Genomic DNA, 20,417 nt, shown 5'->3' with positions numbered 1-20,417 from the left:
TCGCCTGGTGTTGTTGTGGTTAGGCCAAGCACGGCACATGTGCCAGCTATAAGGGAGATGGCCCTTTCACCTGGATGCGGCAGAGACGTGGCGTTGCAGGGACAACTATAAAGGTTTGTATTCGCGTTTTAAACGTTAATCGCATCCGTCGTGCGAGCTGCTTTTGCGTGTGGGGATGAGAAGGGTACAGCTGCCCGTGGGACTGGCCCTGTCTGGCTCCTTCCCCTGTATTAGATGTCTGTGTGGGATCAGGTGCACAGGTCCTCCCAGTAGGGAGCAGTGGGCTGGGGCTCTCCTCCTCCATCACTCACACCTGTCTGGGCTGGGGGGAAACCAAAGGACCCTACTGGGGCCGCACATGGGACCAGCACTGGAGACCCAGGCCAGAATCACATGCACTAAGGAGGTCTGCTTCCTGATTCAGGCAGACATTCATTACAGTGTGCTAACAGTAGTTAGCAATTGCGCTGACGCTAGTGGTGTGTTTCTTCAAACCGCATGCTTATGTATAAAAATTGTTTCTATGTGAGATTTTAGGCGCTACGTGTTCCCTCTTTCTGCTTTCGGATGTTAAGAGCAGGAGAACACAGAACTCTATGAAGTGTTTGGCAACACAGCCCATGAGTTAATTCAAAACAGGCTAATGTGCCCAAATCTTACACGATCCATCCAAAACTGTCTTGGCAGAAGTACATTCAAAGGTTCTTAGGAGTGGGGTCAACAAAATGTTTAGCAATAGGCCACCAGTGCCCAATGGATATAGGGGAAACACTGAATTCATCTCGAACAAACCAAGGCACTCATTTATGACACGCTGGGAGTGAGTATCAGTCAGGCACAGTAAAACGGTACAAAACACAAGACATAAAAGATGTCATCAATATCTGTAGAGAAGACAAGTTTGTATGTTTATTGGATGGGACACGCAGTAAGCTGAGTGGGAATAGACGCTGCAGCTGTTTACGGGCACTGAAGGAAGCGGTCTATACCGCTAGACAACCCTGCACCACAACCCCTGTGTAAATAGCACTCAGTCATTTATCGAATGACGGAACACGATCAACCAACTGAACAGTCTGACTTATGAACGGCAGTGGCCTTTACAAGGTTGACATACTAGACATTTTTGTGGACCATGCAGGCCTACGGAACTTGATGAAGTGCCTGTCCAGGTGAGTGTGGTGAGGTGGCTACTCGTTTTAGACGACATCACATTGTGGGGATCCTTTACTGTAGTCTATCTAGCATGGCTGACCTTTGTTGACCCCATCGTCAATCAACCACTCAAACGACTGGTTTTGCAATCTCACATATGGAAGTTGTATCCGACCAAGTGTCTGACAATACCACATCTAACAAATGACTAAAATAACTATAAATCATTTGATACATTTATAATAATTTGTGTAGGCTGTTCTAAAAACCACGACTTCTTGGAATGTGGTTTAAATGATCCATTAATTCAAAAACACATTCACATATACACACATTTCTCTGCTAGTCCCCTAGTGTACATGTTGTAATTATCGTTTTTTGCAGTGCCCGTGTTAAGTCATGACCATGGCTTGTGTTGATCATTTTTGCAATGTTGGCCATGATCTTCACCCACCATCTACCATTAAAATTAAGCAAAACAAGTTAACATGACAAATCAAAGAAAAAATATTATTTATTTTTAAGCTTACATTATATGGGGGGTCATATGAGTTATAATTAATTAAAATAACATCAACTTTTGCTTGTTAGGTACAGTATATTTCAACTGTTATGTGTTATTGTTGCATGAAAGCATTAACAAATACCAAATACAAAAACTCTATACTGCATTAAGATTTCACCCTTTTATTATTTTATACAATAAGAATGAGGCTTACCACAAGTATCTTTTACAAGATTGAACATCGTTCAGTGATCAAGTACAGTACAATAACGAAAGTACAGTAAAAGATGTGTTCATCCTGTGTGGACCTGGCCTGGATAAAAGAACCCTGAAATAATCAGAATGATCACATTCTTGAGACCAGTCTGAATATTGAAAACATTTGTAACTGTTAACCATTACAGGTACAAGAAACTGAATGGCTCAATGTGTGTTAAATCAGCAAGAAAAAAACATTTTGTTTATTTTTGGTAACAGAGGTAAAGGCTGTGGAGGTACCATCAATCCCATTTCTGCTTTTGTACATTATTTAAATTCAGGAACAAATATATTTCACCCATTATTATCATCTTTAATGAATGACTGGACATTCATGTTAAAAAGGGGGGACACTTGCAAGACAGACAATCTTTGTGTTGTACCCAATTAGATTTTGTTAAAACCATTTGATCCATATCCATATGTTCACCTCAGAAAACACAAGAAGCCCATTGTTATTGTGTAAACATCATCATGTGACTGTGAAGATGCCAGCCATGGCATGACTGTGTCTCATCACTGAAGTGTATTCCTCTGTTCCACTGGGATGACACCCTCTGGGCACAACCTGGTTGAAATCAATGGTAAAAGTTAGACCGCTGGATAATGTCATCTTTGTAATCAATTATCAATATAGACAAATTCTTATTCTTATTTATGAATGCAGAAATAATATACTTTGTTAAGGTTAGCACCTACTACAGGAGATACAATCTATTTACAGTGTAACATATCATTGATTCATCTCAAATACATTGATTTACTATAGATATCAACATTTCTTTCTTTTTCCAGGGAATTTGACTGAGAACAAGTTCGCCTTTACATGAATTACCTGGAAGCTATTGAAGTTAAAAAGGTTGAAGGGTTGTAGATTTTCTATAGGCACTGCATAGAATTTAATCTGTATCGTAGTGCATTTAGCACCAATATAAATTAGCTATTTGTGTACACTTTAGGTTAGATGGCAAACCTGTACATTGTAAATCCTGTACTGAGCACTCTATCAAATAATGCCCAAGATCTGCTCTGGGGGGTTTTATGACTGCATAAGAAACGCAAAGTTAGGCAACTTATGAGTAATGAGTCAAAACACAAAACCACTAAGCAATAACAGCTGCAATAATGTAGCACGGAATGACTTCACATGTCCGGAGACAGAGAGATTACACAGACAGATATGACACAGAATTGTATGAGACAGGTATGAAACTGACAGGTATAATTTAGATAGGTATGAAACAGACAGGTATGACACAGACAGGTAGACAGGTATGACACAGACAGGTATGACACAGACAGTTATGACAGACAGCTTTGACACAGACAGCTTTGACACAGACAGCTTTGACACAGACAGGCAGACAGGTATCACACAGACAGTTATGACAGACAGCTTTGACACAGACAGGTAGACAGGTATGACACAGACACATATGACACAGACAGTTGTAACACAGACAGCTTTGACACAGACAGTTAGACAAGTATGACACAGACAGGTAGACAGGTATGACACAGAGAGTTATAACACAGACAGGTATGACACAGAGAGTTATAACACAGACAGTTATGACACAGAGAGTTATAACACAGACATGTAAGACACAGAGAGGTAGACAAGTATGACACAGAGAGAAGTCCCCATTTCACGGCAACCTACAGTGTCACCGTAGCATTTGCATTCGCCGATATTAGTTTGAAATCTCCAGCACAAGGTTGGAATTCTAGTCGTGTCTTTCATCACCTAGTGAATACTTCATATGGATGGTGGGGGAAGGAGGTGTAGAGAAAGAGGAGAAAGAAGAGTGCCAGGGAAGGGTGAGGAAAAGCCACCATTGTGGTATCCGTCTCAGACATTGCCCAGTCAGAGTCTTAATCAAAATCCACACAGGAAGAGCAACTTGACTAGCTTAATCAAAGATGAGGCTGCTGTGTATTAATAATGGAGCGCCGCAATGGAATGGAGTTTTACTTATTCAGGACTGCGCACTTGCTTTACCTCACACCTTCCAGAGTATTATTAGGCATAGGGTTCACACGTGTGTGGCAAAACGACATGCTAATGGAGGTCTTAGGCTAATGACTGCTCCCATCATGCTCCGCTCCCCAACCAACCTTCACTGGTGAAAGATGAGTTCAATATGGGGTCCATAGTGGTCGGGCCTGGCCCATTCCTGGTGCTGAACCATGTTCATTATGATTGATATGGACTGTCAGTCATAGCGTGTTACAGCACAGCCATGGTCGGAAAAGCAGCTGCTCTTTTCTCATTTAGAAGGGTATAACTCACACTCTCCTATTGGCCGTATATGTCAGGATGTCTTGACGAATCTCCCCCCCGCTTCTCCCCTTTCCTCCACCCACCCCTCAACTGCTCTAGGTGTGACTTCAGAGACCAACACCTGCTTTCCCCAAGGCACTGCTGCTTGGGAAAGTATCTGTGGGCAGAGAGAGTCAACCTTCTTAGTTTGGTCTGTGACATGGAAGGGAAACAGGACTCTCCCACACTTTGATGGAAGTGGATAATCTTCAGAGCCCAGAAAAGCAAATGCCCAAAAAAATCAAATGCCCAAAAAATTTAAAAGCCTGAATAAAGGCACACCAAATCTGAAGAAACTTTAAGTTGCAAATTATTTTGACTTTTAGTTGCTGCTTTCTACCATAATCCAAATACCCAAATCTAAACAACTGTGTTTCAGATCACAACACAATCTGATGTTTGCTCCTTAAAAATACAATGCCACATTCGTCATTTTCTAAACATTTCTTCTTAAAAAAAAGAGAGACTTTACCTCTAGACTTAATCTCCTCCATACAACAGAGGCAAGAGAAGAATGAAAAATAAAATATCATCCTTAAACCTCTGTCTGGCCATGTCCCTCTAGGATGGGGGATCTAGCAGACACTGGAGTTTATTGAAGAAAGTACGGCAGACAATGGCCTTCGTCGATACAGTGGGACCCAGATCCGTGTTAACAACAGAAATGGCGGACATGTGCGGTGTGCAGATAGGGATGGGGGACTGCTAATTAGCTCAGAGAGAACACGGTGAAGCCCGCCATTGTTCAGGCACCCGGAATGCCTGCACTTCAATGGCAACCTCACTTGTGGATTTGGACGCCCCAGATTGAGACGATGTGACTATTGTTCGGCTAAACGCTATTAACTTCTAAGCTGAGTGACACATAAAAGTGAAGCTGATGTAAATTACAGTTGCCTCCTCATAATCCACTTGCTGATGGGAAACATTACAGCGGGCTTGTGTCTTAACAACAGATTACTGGGTTGAGCTTTAACACTTTACAGGTTTTCATGAGACAGGGAAGATGCTAAAGGATTTCTGTTTTCCCCACCCATCCTCACCCCACCCCCCTCCATCCCTCCCTCCTTTCATTGATCCCTCAGTGGTATTCAGTATCTGCCAATGGTGCATGCCTGCAGGGGGTCCACCAAATCCATTATCAGGTAGAACAACAACCTCCACAGCTGAATTTCAGGAGGAGCGGAGGGGGCTCGTCCGTACCTTTCAAGAAGATTAGAAGCAAACCGAGCAACACAAAAACAGGACAAACAATGAAATAAAGTTCCAGTTGCCATTGTGTGTCGGTGGCTGCCTACGCGTGCTCCCGTCTCCTGAGAGGACCAACAATGGACACAATCGGAGATGAAAACAGGACGCAGGACAACAGCCCTTTCACTCATTGGAGAGGTGTACGCTAAAATCCTCAGCTACAAGAGATCAAAATTCATTGACATACCTTGTGGTTCATGAGAGGTCCAAAATCCATGCTTTTCAGGAACGTAAGCTACCGATGAATTAAATACTATGATCAAATGTGTTAAGTTTGTATTAAGAAACTGTAAAATGTTTGGGAAAAACATTATTTTTATATAGGCTAACAAAACAAAGCTATTATTTTCAGTGACTCTTCGGATTAGATATGAGTTTTGGGTGACAGTTAAGACTACCCAGAGTCCTGCTGGTGATCCCTGGGAAATCACACCGCGCCTCGCTAATTAGCCACTTCTTTATATGTGATACCACCGGGGCTGCCTGAGCAGGTTCAGTTAGAGACACTGTTTACCTGCTCCAGCCCACCGACAGAGGCATAAAGAAACAGATCTCCCTTATCTAACTGAACGGCCTTGTGGGGGTGCGGCAAAAGTGACAGGTTCAACAACGGTGGAGGCGGCCGGGGAGGGACAGCCAATCCCCAGAAACATCTGTTAGTTCTCTCTCCGTGTAAACTGCCCGGCGCCCAGACTGACGGATGCCTCAGTGTCTGTGTGGCTTGTCAGGAGCCCAGGCTGCAAGACAACTCCACAGACTAGCTTACAGGGCTCTTAGCAGTGCCCCCCCCCCCCCACCTTCTGAGTGGCTAGCCTGGCCACGTAGCCAACACAGTTTTCAACCGGCCCACGCTAAGTGCCAGCCAGCTGGTAAGGGCCGCAAGAACTGTCGGTTGACCTCTTGGTCTGGCTAACCTGAAAACAGCCACCTGTGTGACCTGTTCACATCCTGACACCACACCCAATCTGACCTGGTCGCCGTTCCACACCTCAACCCACCTCACCCCACCTCCGCCTTGCATCATGGTTACAGATTAGCCCTCAGTATGGCAGCGTTTCTCCCTGCGGCCGGCCTGGCCTTTCCTGCTCGGAGGTGCAGGTATGTTTGGGCTTGGGGAGGGGGAACAGGGGGTGGGGTGGGTGGGGTGTGGTGGGGGGTTCGAGTCAGGGCCTGTGGCTTAACAAATGGAGTGCAGTGTAGCTTAGGAATGGCGGAGGTGGGGGAGGAGGGAACCAGTTGGGCCAGAATGGCGTGTTGTCAGTCTCAGGTCCCTCTGGCAAAGCCTAACGCAGCCGTACCCAGCCCAGTGTCAGCGGCAGGGCGTGGGGCAGGGCAGCTCACCTATCATACAGTGTCATCTTTGACACCCAAGGCTTTTTCAAATGCTACTCATTCAATGTCTTTCTCTCTTGGAACCTTACATAAATATAACCTCCACCATGATCGTGTTGCCAGCATATTTACCCCCAAGATACACATTCTTAAGAGCAGAACCACAGACATTTTGGGAGATGCCAAAAACGTAAATGTTAGCTTCAGGTGAAACTAGTATAAAACCAGATATTTTGGATCTTTAGAAGATATTCAAATGATTTAACCCTTACATCCGTTCTTTCTGAGATACACTTTATGTTATCATGCTTCGGTTGATCATCCAGTAAACACGGTTAGTGAGGGTGTCTACAAAGAGAGCACAGCTTTGTGTGAATTGACAGGCTAATTTTGCCGTGATAGCATTCCAGGAAAAACAAGAAGGCAAACACATTCTCTGTAGTAGAGTAAAGGTCAGAAAGCATATTTGAAGGGGCTAAATAGCATAGCACACTGCCCTAATGTGGCCTTAATAAGCAAACTCAAAGAACCCAGACAGAATGGGAGGACATTTGGCCGTTATGCAAACATGGAAGTTGAACCAAGTAGAATCCTATTTCTCCACTGAAGCTGTGGAGGCTTCATGGGAGCCAATGAGATGAGAAACGAAAATCTAAATTCATTCCAAATCATTATGCTGAGGACCTAAGGCTGTCTCCAAGATAAAATACTGGAATGGTGTATTTAAAGGTTAATGGTCATGAGTGTTCCTGAGTATGTGTGTGTGTGTCTCATATGCACACATCAGCCAAAGCAGACGAGGATGACAGATGTGTGTGAGCGAGCGTGTGATGGAGGGATGTCGAATGGACACGGAGAGAGGGGGGAGGACAGGACTTTGAATTCCATCCTCCAGTTCTCCCCCCTCTGTTTCCTAGAGGCACAAACTCTGGCAGTTGTCACCTTGGAGTATTCTGGAGGCCTACTGAAGCACCCGACTCCTCGGGAGAGAGAATGTCAGCCCGAGCCCTGGGCAGTTTTGACAAACAGAGTATATATTGATACATGATAAAGTATGCTAGAAATCAGCCCACTGCTAAAGGCTACTATAGTTTTAATATCATCATTTGAATTAACAAGCATTCTGCTGAGAAATAATGAGCTTTCATTATTCAGAACATCATCCTTACCCGGGGAGCTCAGAAGCTATTAGCGCTTGAGAACTTAATGAAAAGAAGATAAAGAAGGTTTGAGATAAAAGTTTGAATGGCCACACTCGGTAACCAGAGTTAAATTTTAATGCGGCCCAGTGGATGACGGATCGCCCCCTTATCTCAGCCTCCGTCGCGAGGAGGACAGGACATGGTGACGGGGGGAGCCCCGCCTCCCAAGGAGGTGCCAGGGCCACCTGGCGGGGCCCACCTCACCGGGAGAGTCACAACAACAGGCCTAGCAGGGCCGAAAAGTGCGTCCGCTCGGAGGAGCGGACCCATCCACTTCCCTACCTCATCGTCAACTGCGTCTCCTTTGAACTAGACAGGGAAAGTGCCTTGCCCATAGTTCAGCTACAGACCGTTAATTAGCTGTGCATGTGGGGTCTATACAGTGACCTTGCCCCCTGCTCGGGGCCCGTACAGGACTTCTTCCAGTGTGCAGTGACTGCAGTGCATTACATCATTTTCCAAACAGTGTTAATGGGTTTCTGATATGTGGGAATCACTCTGGAATCGCTGAACAGCTGCTCTTCCAGTCAAAGTTGTGTCAGCATAGGTCAGCGACGACACGTTCATCCAAATTAACGTTGACTGGATGGGGAGTCGTGAATGTGATGTTACCGTCTGACATTTTGTAAGGAAAGTGCACGGTGAAAGAAAAAAAAAAGTGAGGGTCTAGTCCCTCTCTCTGTGTAATGCCGTAGCCTGTGTTTCTCCCAAGGGCCTAGGGAAGTATGTTTGCTTGCTGAACCATTGTGATGTCTCTAACAGACCTGTCTGCAATGCTGTGCTGGGGGATATCTTTGTGAATGGGAGAGGAATGCATTGATTTGATGAATGAGTGGATATCTGCAGGAGTACTGGTGGCCAATGTGCAATCTGGTGAGAGGAAATTCACTTCTTTTTTTATTTGTCGCTTTCTTCACTTTTGTGAGTCCTATTAACAACAGTGAGAGCCTTTAGCTTCAGATGAAGACTGCAAAAGTCACAGCTCATTGAAAGGCCAGCGAGGAGGTTTGTCTACAGACTCTGGGAACATATTTGGTGTGGCCTGTCTGTCTTTATAGCTGACGGTTGTGTTCATGCATTAAGAGGTGTCCAACGAGCTACTTCAGATACGTAGAATGGTCATGCAATTCTGGCATTTCAGCTATACAAATACTTCCCTATTTGCCTGTAGGAATATGTTACAGTTTATCACCCACAGCTTTCAGAAGTTCCCCTAAACAAGTTTTATTTTAAATATTTAGACAATAGAGGATAAACCGACACATGCCAGCATCAACACAGACTGTTATAATACCACTGTAATGTGCCGCTGAACATCCCAACTGACCACATTCCACCGCAGTAACTCTCAAACAGACTGAAACACCAGTGGCTGACCTCATGCCCACAGTTGGGTTTTTATGACACCTTCTCCTAAGCTTCGGTGACTGGACCCAAAGTACTTCAGTCTGGGATTCTGTATGGAAACGAGGTGCACCTTGTCCCATTCCCACACATCAAGGACACGAACATATGCTGCCAATGTGCATTGCAGTATATAAAAGTCTTATGTTTGCCTATATAATCTTTTTAAAATAACCAATTAATACTTCTACAAGGACAATAAAAGGTGGACATCAAACCCAGGTGTTTTATAGGAAAAAACAAAATATCATTTGAATGGGTTTTACTCCGCAGCTTGTACCTTTTGTGCCACAGTTCGTCCCAAACTTCAAAGAAAGTGCTCCATTTTTTTAAGCTCCCATAAAGAATCCCTGTCCATAATGGGTACGCTGTTTATGATGGTCATATAACTGTAATTAAACACACCCATGTGTTGTCTGCTATGAGCTCTTTACACGGAACAGCGACAATACAAGGGGAGAGAAAGCCCACCATAAATAAAATAAAAACGTTTCACAAACTTTTTACTTTGGATTACGTAAAAAAAGACTGCTTCGGACAGCCTCACTACCGTTTCTATACACAGGCCAACATCAATGTGTAGCTGATCATTTTAATGAATACTTCATTTACTATACATGAAAATGAATCACTTGCCTCAAAGTTTATACATTAATGTTGAAATCAAGTTCATAAAAACGTGGTCATGTATTGGTAAACGTGATCATCACACGTATTGGTAAACGTGATCATCACACGTATTGGTAAACGTGATCATCACACGTATTGGTAAACGTGGTCATCACACGTATTGGAAAACGTGGTCATCACACGTATTGGAAAACGTGGTCATCACACGTATTGGTAAACGTGATGAACACAGGTATTGGTAAACGTGGTCATCACACGTATTGGTAAACGTGGTCATCACACGTATTGGTAAACGTGGTCATCACACGTATTGGTAAACGTGATGAACACAGGTATTGGTAAACGTGGTCATCACACGTATTGGTAAACGTGGTCATCACACGTACTGGTAAACGTGGTCATCACACGTATTGGTAAACGTGTTCATCACACGTATTGGTAAACGTGTTCATCACATGTATTGGAAAACGTGGTCATCACACGTACTGGTAAACGTGGTAATCACACGTACTGGTAAACGTGGTAATCACACGTACTGGTAAACGTGGTAATCACACGTAGTGGTAAACGTCATCTCATGGGGCCTGCTATAATACATAATACATAGCATAAACCCCCAGAAAATATGGCCTATTAATAATTTGAATACGTCACTGAGCCGGGCACCTCACCACTCATCAACCCTCTGAGATGGTGTTATCAGCAACAGGGAACAACTAAACAACTGGTCATGTAATGTTGTAACGGCATCTCTGAGGTAAGATAACACCCCCCCCCCCCCCCCCACACACACACACACACCTGACAAAAAAATACACCTAATTTAGATAAATGGAATAAGCTGGCATCTCATGGGGAATCTTCCTTATAATTTCCCTTGGAATCACAAACAGCTGTTGTTTAACTAGATCATATCAGTATCACATGGCTTCAGGCCTGAAAAGTAGCTCCTCCGTCGCTCCCGACTGAGCTAGACAGTAATTTTTAAAGTTGATCTCTTTCAGGTACTTGAATGTTATCGCCGCCTCGTGAGACGGTGTCCTGTACATGCCAGCGAAACGAAACTCAAGACACCGGCTATTAAATAATTCTTTAATAAATCTCCCAACCTGGGTTTTAAAGTGAATGTAAGCCGACCACAAAACCCCCCTGTAATAAAGAAGGGATCCGTCTTTGTGTCTCGATCCTGCATGCCCACGTCCGGGAAGTTCCAGCCTTCCCAATCTAGTGTTCCCAGGATCACACACCCCTTCCATGTGTTGATGCTTGATTACAAACACATGGCATTATTCCTGCTCTGTTGACCCTGGACAGGCAGAAAGACAGCCAGACAGCCAGACAGACAGGCAGCCAGACAGACAGACAGGCAGCCAGACAGACAGACAGGCAGCCAGACAGTTAAATGTCACATTCCACAGACAGCAAGCAAGCTCATACAACCTGTGGTCATGTGATCTTGACCTTTGTTTCAATGTGATTCATCAGTGTGGTTTTGGCAGTGGTTTACCCAGTACGGTTAACATTAAGTGGATGAGGTACTAACAAACAACTAACAAAGTAATCTGAGGTACCTGTCAGTGATCATGGACCTCAAAAACTCTACTTTTTATACTTGCATCCCACCCCATGCAATGACTTCCTGCCAGAGTGAGTTACCCAATCAGCAGCCAACTGTGAAATTGGCATTGAGAGTTGCCGGTCCGTTTCCCGGCTCTCCAGGGACGGACAGGAAATGACTCTGGCCAACCGGCTGCTGAAAATGCATCACCTGCGATCCGTTTCCACCCCACAAAGCCCGGCTGCATCTGAGAAGCAGTTAGCCAAGCCTGGATCACCACAGCTCAGCCTGCTCTAAGTTTACAAACCCCTTTCAAACCGGAACGATGTTCATTTAAAATCAGAAGCCAGTTATATGTGACAGGACTGGACACTTGTTGGTACTTGATGTCACAATCACCTTTACTGTTTTACTTCCTTTGCACTTTAAAAGTGGCGAAAAGACTCCCAAACTGACCATCTAACATCCACAGTTATATACAAACCATGTATACCTGACTGAAATCACCTCACGGTTACATGTGTAAAACACAAAGCCTTTCGTTGTCAGAAACCGCCCCATTAATGTTGACAAGGGACAAGGACAGAAGGACACAAGGACGGAAGGACACAAGCGCCACATTTTCTCTGTAGCCGGATGCTTTTACAAAAATGGCCACGACATTCACTGTGTAACACTCCCATGGTTAGGGTTTACCTTGTAGCCCCCGGAGGGAGTTAGGGGAAGAGCTCTCTTGCATCATCGGCGTGTTTACACCTCTGCAAGTTGCCCCCGAGAGAAACTTAATTCAGATACTGCTCACGACCTGGTCTACAGAACAGACCAAGGGGGGTTTCTTCATCTTCAGGCTTCAAAAGCCAAAAAAAAAACAAAAAATGAGTGAAGGACGGAGAAATGCAAATGATAGTTTCCACCTGAGGCCCAGCCAGCAGCCCTTCTATACCACGTGAACTTTAAATATCACCACTGCTCGTTTCCATAGCCTGTCAGTTAGTTACTGTGAAAGGGCATTTTGTTGGACTCAACTCTTAGTCATTGATTGTATCCACGCGTATAGGCTATGGTATGACGCAGTGTCATAATGTACTGTTGTGAATTACCCCTAGTCCTTCGCCGTGTCAATCTAAGCCACTCCAGCAAAGTTGTTTCACAGAGTAACTGGCTGGAGGAGTGTGTGAGCGCAAAAATAGAGAGACGAGTGCTCTGGGGCGAAGTTCAGGGTGGGGCGGGGGCTGGCTTTCCAGAACAGTGTAGCAGTCTTGTCATATTCATGTCACATAACTGGGTACAAAACACTGCTGCAATCCAACTAACTTCGCCTATCCACTTCTTGGACATTGTTTGTCCTTATCACCCTTTTGGACTGATATGTTGGGAGCTTTTCAAGACAATACATTGAAAGGTGATTTGACGCTGTATTTGCAAGGACATTGTCTCGCGATCCGAAATAAATACTCATGAAGTCCTGTAAATCTGATACCTAATGGAGACATGGCACACTATCGTATGTGGTGGTCAGGTAAATCTTCAATATGAATGAAGTGTGTGAGTTACGCTACAGTTAAATGTATTCCGGAAACATCCTCAGATCTAGACTGCCCTGACATGACAACGGTATTGACACTGCATGGACATGAAACGGCAGCTAGTTTTTTGCTGAGCCCACGAAAGCCGAGTCATAAGGTGTGTCACTGGGTGTCACATTCCACAGCCAGCACTTCCTGTGTGAGCTCGGAATCTCCAAATTACACCACGCCAGGTGGAGCACAAATTAAAACAATGACTAACTGCCAATGGAGCAAACACACAAAAGCAAAAACAAACTAACTATCTGAAGAATTCTCACAAAGAGAGAGGTATAGACACACACGCAAACACACGCGCCTGCACGCACGCACACACACAAACACACACACACAGACTGAGACGCAACATGAGCCGACAAGCCTCGACCCACACACGGAAATAGCAGAAAGCGTGTTAATGTAAGTACAGTAGTAAGACAGTATCCCGCAAGGACGATGTTCAGAGAACTTCTTAGCTCCTTTGTGAACACGCTGCAGCAGAAGATCCGTGAAGAGATGACTGGTTAATGTGACTGTCAGCTTCCCTTTGAAGAACCAGGCTTCCGAGCGCCGCTTAACGCACAGTGCATACATGGCATATTACTCAGAGGACCGTGGTGACAAAAGTGGCTTGGAAAGCTCTGTTTTCATTCCGGGGAGCGGGGGCAAACTTGACAGTCCAGTATTTTCTTTTTTTTATGCCAGTGACAAGCGGGACCAAAAGGTCAGAGACTTCAAAGGCGAGCCCGGCAGCGACGTCAACACTGAGCTCAGCCCTGACTTCCAGCCTACTTCAGGGGGGATTTGCGTGGGGTTCTGAGAAATCCTCCAAAAACACACGTCAATAGGCTGTGTGAAGAGCGCTGGGTGCACTTTGCAATCAGCACCTCTGGTTTCAACGTGCTTCAAACACACACACACGCATGCGCGCATACACAAACCATCATGGACGTGGATGCGCACACACACACACACACACACACACACACACACACACACACACACACACACACCATTCCAACTTGCCAAAGTCACATTCAACTCCTCACCCTGATTCGGTTTTCTTTCAGATGACTTTTAGAAAACGTATTTGGAGATCTGACACAAACAAATACATGCTCATGCATAAATATGATTCAGACTTTGAGAAAGGAAGCAAATGAGAGGCAAAAAAAAAAAAACGCTCTATCTTGTGAGCAGGGGAGATTTCTGCCCTTATCAAAGCGGCACAGGGCAAGATTAAAGAGTCCAAATCCCCCGTATGTGCCCCGAACCCCATCCGTCTCTTCCCTCTCTCCTTGGAGCAGTGGGCATTGGATGCCAGGCTCTCCTCCTCTTCCATCTCTCCATCCTTCCCTTCCTTGCTGGAGGAGGACGTATTAATCACTCAAGCCAGAGGGACTTCATTTGGTGCCATGTTGGTTCCTGTTCCCTCATTTGTCACCTTGGAGATCTAACGTCCACGGCGTAATATTTCAAATTTAGAGCCATAACCGTCGCCCCGCCCCACCTCTTTGGTCCGGCTTTCTGAAATGTGATGTCGCTGCGGCGTCTGTGTTCACTCTGTTTATTGATTGGCTTTTGTGTCGAGACGTTTCATTACAGGCTTCACCCTATCAAATATGAGCATGATGCGGGGTGTGTTAGAACGGGCTATGAGATTGGTTTGTTTCATCATTAGTTGAAATCAGGTGATCAATGGAGAACATCCCGGGGTAGAAATGAAAACATCGCATAAACTATGACTTATGTACATATACAGACATATACATTATAAACACACGCACAAAAAAAGCCTTTGCAGCTGTTGACTGGATCAATCAAATTCACATCCCAATCCCAAAAACCCGGCTCTAACTAACATTCGACTCATTTTCAAAGCTTCATCACATCGCCAGGGCCTATTACTGAAGCCAATCCAGAAGGCCCACACATGGGCCGACGCTCAGTTCACACTGCGAGCACTATGCAGAGCCCAGCCGCCCGGGCCACCGAGCCAGCCACAAAGCCAGGCCCGGGAAGCAGCGCGGACAGCCCTGGCTTTGACGGGCGGATCCCTGGCTGCCAAACAGGAGGAAGTAGGGCCTGTGAAAGTTAGGCCCTCAGGATGTTCTGTCACCATGCCAACGCCAGAAGTGTGGTAGGGAGATAGTGGGCCCACGTGCATCAGTAGACTGTGCACACACAGCGGGAAGGGGGGAGGGAGGGAGTTATACTTCACACACAGGGCAAGGGAAGAGGAAGGCAGGGAGACAGAAAGGGAGAGAGGAAAGGAGGGATGGAGGGAGAGACGGGTGGAGGAAGAGGGAGGGGGGGGGTGACAGGCAGACGGGACTAGGGGGAGAGAAATGGGCGGAGAGGCGGGGACGTGAGAGACAGAGAGAGTAAAAGAAGGAAGATCAACCCACAGGATCAGAGATGTAATGTTCCTTTCTCCGGAGAGGGATTTCAAGGTTGCCGACTACTCGCATCCTGGTTTACTGTACATGGGTTGGTATTCAGACAGGGCTAATTATTGGGACACAGTGTTAGGAGGAGTTCTTCTGCTGCTGAGGTCAAGGCTGTGCTGCAACTGTGTTATGCTAACCAGTTCACATACAGTATGCTAATGTCAACAGTGCGCGCGCAAGCACAAATTGAAACAATAGACACGCCAACCCGGAGACACACACACACACACACACACACGTGCACAGACACACACCGAGGGCCACATGTTACACGGAGATAATTGGAGATGCATCTTCAGTCAGGTTGCCCACTCCCTCTCTGGCCCCCCACTCCCACCCCCACCTCTCCATGGCGTCTCATTGGAAATGTAGAATGGAGGAGCTCGGGGCCATGAGTGGAGGCTCGGCCAATTATAGGGATTTTCATCAGTACTGGAGTTGCTGGAAGCTGGAGGCGGAGAACAGAGAACCCAGCCACGGGTCCTTGGGTCAACACAGTACTCTCACATCACAACACAAACAGCATACCTGGGAGCTGCAGGAGATTCGCAGAGCAGATAGACCAAGAAAGGCAACCCTGACTTTATGGCATATCGTAAAAACGTAAACGCTGGTGCGGAATACAAATGATTCCATGGCGTGGCACAGTCCTACCGACGTTGGTGCTTGTTATCTCACCAAGCTATGACCCATTACCTTTGATGACAATGATTAAAGTTCACCACTAAATGTCCATGGCGTCATGTGAGCCAGAAAGGGGGGTTTGAGGGCAGTCCATACAGTATCAAAACATTCTTTCCACTCCCTAATTCTTCGTGCCTTCTTTCAACTGCAGCAAGCTGACTGATGTCGTTTCCAAGTCATAGTCCACAAATGAGGAAGAAGTGAGAAAACCCGTCTCCGGTGCAGCTGGCGAACTAAAATCTGGAACTAAACGGCCATTCCACCCACAGCCAGCCTCGTGTCAGGCTGATAACCCATTGAATTGGCTCCGGCTTACTAAAGGTTACAGACCCCATGCAAGGTCTAAGACAACGATTCACTCATATATAATTAGTAGCTTGCGGGAAATTCACCAGCAAAACTGGATTAAGTAAGCTCCGAATCTTCTTAAGTAGTAGAAATCAAAGCACGGAGAATGTCTGCCGAATGTTTGCCCTGGGTTTTGGCTCGGGTTCCCAGTTCGTGAACCAGAACCAACACCAGAATGTCTCTGTGAATTTTCTGCCTTTGTACTGAACAGACCCTCTGACAACACTTCTCTGTGTTACAAAAACTCCCATCTCCAAAATGGCTGCAAATTGAGAGGCTCGTGGCCGGTTTTGTTGTGGTGCTTTTCTGAAAGTGGATTGTGCTGGTGCAGTGGATTAGCAGGTTTCAATGGGCAAGGTGCGTGTGTGTGTTAGCGCTGGAGGCTAGCCTGTAGCAGACAGAGAGATTCGCACCTCCACAGACTGAGAGTCCGCTAAATGTCTGCATTTACAAGTTAGGCCTGACGGAAGCAAACACATGCGTCTCTTTCTTTTGTTTTAGGGCAAAGTACTGAGCACATTCAAAAGCACTGCTGGGGTATTCACAATGCTCCTGAATCAACAATGTGGGGACTGCCAAATTATGCTTGTCATCAAATACAAACAGGGCCCTGATAAAATCAGATGGGCCTGAGCCACCCTGCCAAAAAATGAGAAAGCAAAAAACAGGAGGTAGTAGGCTATTTTCTAACATTTCTAACACTTAACTCCAGTGATATAAAAAGGGTCAGAATGCACTAATTTTGCAAAAAACAAGATTTCAGTCATGGAGGCGGGTTTGGAAGTGGCAGATGTTTTTCCCTGTTAAACACCAAAAGAAGTCAGGATCACTTCCTCACAATCGACAGTAGTGGTTTAAGTCGTACAATTTTACATTTAACTAAGGTGTTTGATGCAAAGTGTCCGAAGTGAAAATACACGAGTGAGTTGTCTCTCATTGTCTTTGGGATCGGACAGACAACAAACAACGCAGCCATTAAACATGTGTGACAAACAGGCAATTACAAAATCAAAACCCCATCATGCACGTTGATGCAGATTTTGGGTGAGACTGATTAAAATGATCCTATTTTCTTTTGGTCAATTCAAACAGCAACAAAGTTTTAGACTCATGTTGATGCCACACGTGTTGTTTTTCTGTTTGGTTCCAGATTGGAATCAGGGGTTAATTTAAAGAAAGAAAATTGCATATCAGACACATATTTATCTCCCAGAATGAAATGAAAGTCAGGAAAGAGAGGGAGACAGCAAGAAAGACAGGGAAAAGGTAAGAGAGACATAAAAAAAGAGAGACAGTGAGAAAGAGGGAGACAGACAAATAGTGAAAGAGAAAGAAAGAGCTCTAAATCTGTGTCAAAAAAGACATTAGGCCTGGCCGAGATGTTCATTTAGCGAACAAGGAGTCAAAGCAGGTATGTTGGCCCATTAATTAAAATAATCACATCATAGGTGTTAGAATAATTCATTAACTCAGATTTAGTTAAGGCTTAATTTAATAACTCCTTGTTGGTCAGGAGTATAGAGAACGAGAAGGGGGAAAAATGATAGAAGGAGGCTATTAAACGACAGCGGCTGAATTGTCAATTTGTGTTTAGGCGTTCCATGGGGGGAAAATTCCACCCTTTTAAGAGATATATCATTTTATGAAAGACCAAAGGGATGGAGGGATGAAGGGATGGAGGGACGGAGGGAAAAAAAAGAGACAAAAACGGAATGGGGGGAAAAAATCCAGTTGCCTTACTATTTTTAACTGACCCATAAATCTGTTTTTAAATTCCCTTTCATTTAAAATACCCTGGTGAAGGTTTCCTTCTTTTTGCACAGTGCTGTTAAGTACCACAATCCATGCATAGCGCTACATTTATCCTAACAATGTAATTGGTCCAGCTCCCTGGGCTGGTGGTTCAGTTACTGGCCCTCCCCCAGGCCCAGAATGAAGAGAAATCCCAACTCTCCGCGGGACTCACCGGCACAGAGAAACTACTAGCATGCTAACGTCAACTACACGCCTGCTAACAACTCTTCTGGAGGGAGGGCTGTGTGTGTGGGGGGTTCTGGTTAGTCGCACCATAGGCAACAGATGAAACGCAAGGCCCGCCCCTGCTCTTTCACGTACACACACGCGTTCAGCACACATTTCATGAACACGCGCGCACACACACACCCACCCACACCCGAGTGGGCCACTCGGCAACAAGGCGCGGCGCAATTACGAGGAGTAGGACAAAAGCTTCACAGACAGCGCAACAGAAGGGCCGGCTCCCCGTTTCACCTGCAGCTAAATATCTAAAGCAAAGGGGAGGTGGGCAGGGAGGATGGGGGAGGAGGGGGCGAGAGGCGCATAATCAAGCACTCCACTAATTTGAAGAGCTCCAGCTGGTTTGAGCCAGAGGGCCTGAGGAGCAGAAAAGTCTGAAGCACCTCAATGCTAGAGCTCCCCTACACACACACACACACACACACACACACACTTCTCCTTCATAACACACACACGCTCCTCCCTCCACACACACTTCCCCACCCTCCACACAGACACACACGCACACTCTCTCCTTCATCACATGCACCAACAAACTCTCCCCCATCCACGCACACACACGCACATTTAAAAACATACACTTGCACACACATACACATACATTTCTATTTACCATAATGCTCCCACCTGACCAGAATCACCTCCCCACACACACACACCCTCACACACACCCTCACACACTCATGCCCCTCCCTGTGCCAACAGAATGCTGCCAAAACAAAGGCACAGACATGAAACGCTCCAACGTGTCAATATGTTTAGCGCATGGGTGACGTTGTGTGGCTGTGAGGTTGACAAGGTGAAGTTATGTTGCTCAACATATTTGCACTATATTCCATTACATTCCTGTGCTTGGGTGTCAAAAGTAACTGACCCAACATATACTGTATTATCTACCAGGCAACTTGTAAGGGCCACATATGATGAAGTCTCAGAGGACATTGGTAGAGATCACAGATGACCATGGTAAAGGTGACAGAGGACCACAGTAAATGTCACAGAACACCAGAGTAAAGGTCACAGAGAACCAGGGTAAAGGTGTCAGAGCATCAGGATAAAGGTCACAGAGGACCAGGGTGAAGGTGACAGAGGAACAGCGCAATGGTCACAGAGGACCAGTGTAAAGTTCACAGAGGGCAAGGGTAAAGGTCACATAGAACCAGGGTATGGGTCACAGAAGACCAGGGAAAAGGCCACACAGAGGACCAGGGTAAAGGTCACAGCGGACCAGGGTTTGGGTCACAGAAGACCAGGATAAAGGTCACAGAAGACCAGGATAAAGGTCACAGAGGACAAGGGTAAAGGTCACAGAAGTCTAGGGTAACGGTCACAGAAGACCAGGGTAAAGGTCACAGAAGACCAGGGTAAAGGTCACAGAGGACCAGGGTAAAGGTCACAGAGGACCAGGGTAAAGGTCACAGAGGACCAGGGTAACGGTCACAGAGGACCAGGGTAACGGTCACAGAGGACCAGGGTAACGGTCACAGAGGACCAGGGTAACGGTCACAGAGGACCAGGGTAACGGTCACAGAAGACCAGGGTAACGGTCACAGAAGTCTAGCGTAACATACATTAAAGGCCATTTGAAGTGGTACCCATCGGTATAGAACAGAGAGAAAAGTATCAGGTGGAGGTTTTGACATTCAGCAAGACAGAAAGTACCGGTGTGCACATGGGTTTCATAGCAAAGTTCTTGCAATGGGTTGTGGGTTTGA

At 45.6% G+C, this 20,417-nt stretch overlaps 1 long non-coding RNA gene across 4 annotated transcripts in view; it reads right to left on the bottom strand.

Annotated features, from left to right (window-relative positions):
• Positions 1 to 1,735: 1,735 nt before the first annotated feature.
• Positions 1,736 to 20,417, bottom strand: part of LOC105019523 — a 43,887-nt gene continuing 25,205 nt past the window's right edge. For all 4 annotated transcript variants that reach the window (XR_002195825.2, XR_002195824.3, XR_002195823.2 and 1 more), the window contains one exon: positions 1,736 to 2,486. This is a non-coding gene — a long non-coding RNA (uncharacterized LOC105019523). The remainder of the gene's footprint in view (positions 2,487 to 20,417) is intronic.

The sequence above is a fragment of the Esox lucius genome, chromosome 21, assembly GCF_011004845.1.
Source record: "Esox lucius isolate fEsoLuc1 chromosome 21, fEsoLuc1.pri, whole genome shotgun sequence".
Taxonomy (NCBI): Eukaryota; Metazoa; Chordata; class Actinopteri; order Esociformes; family Esocidae; genus Esox; species Esox lucius.
Note: the sequence above shows the minus strand (reverse complement) of the source record. Positions and strands in the feature narration are given on the sequence as shown.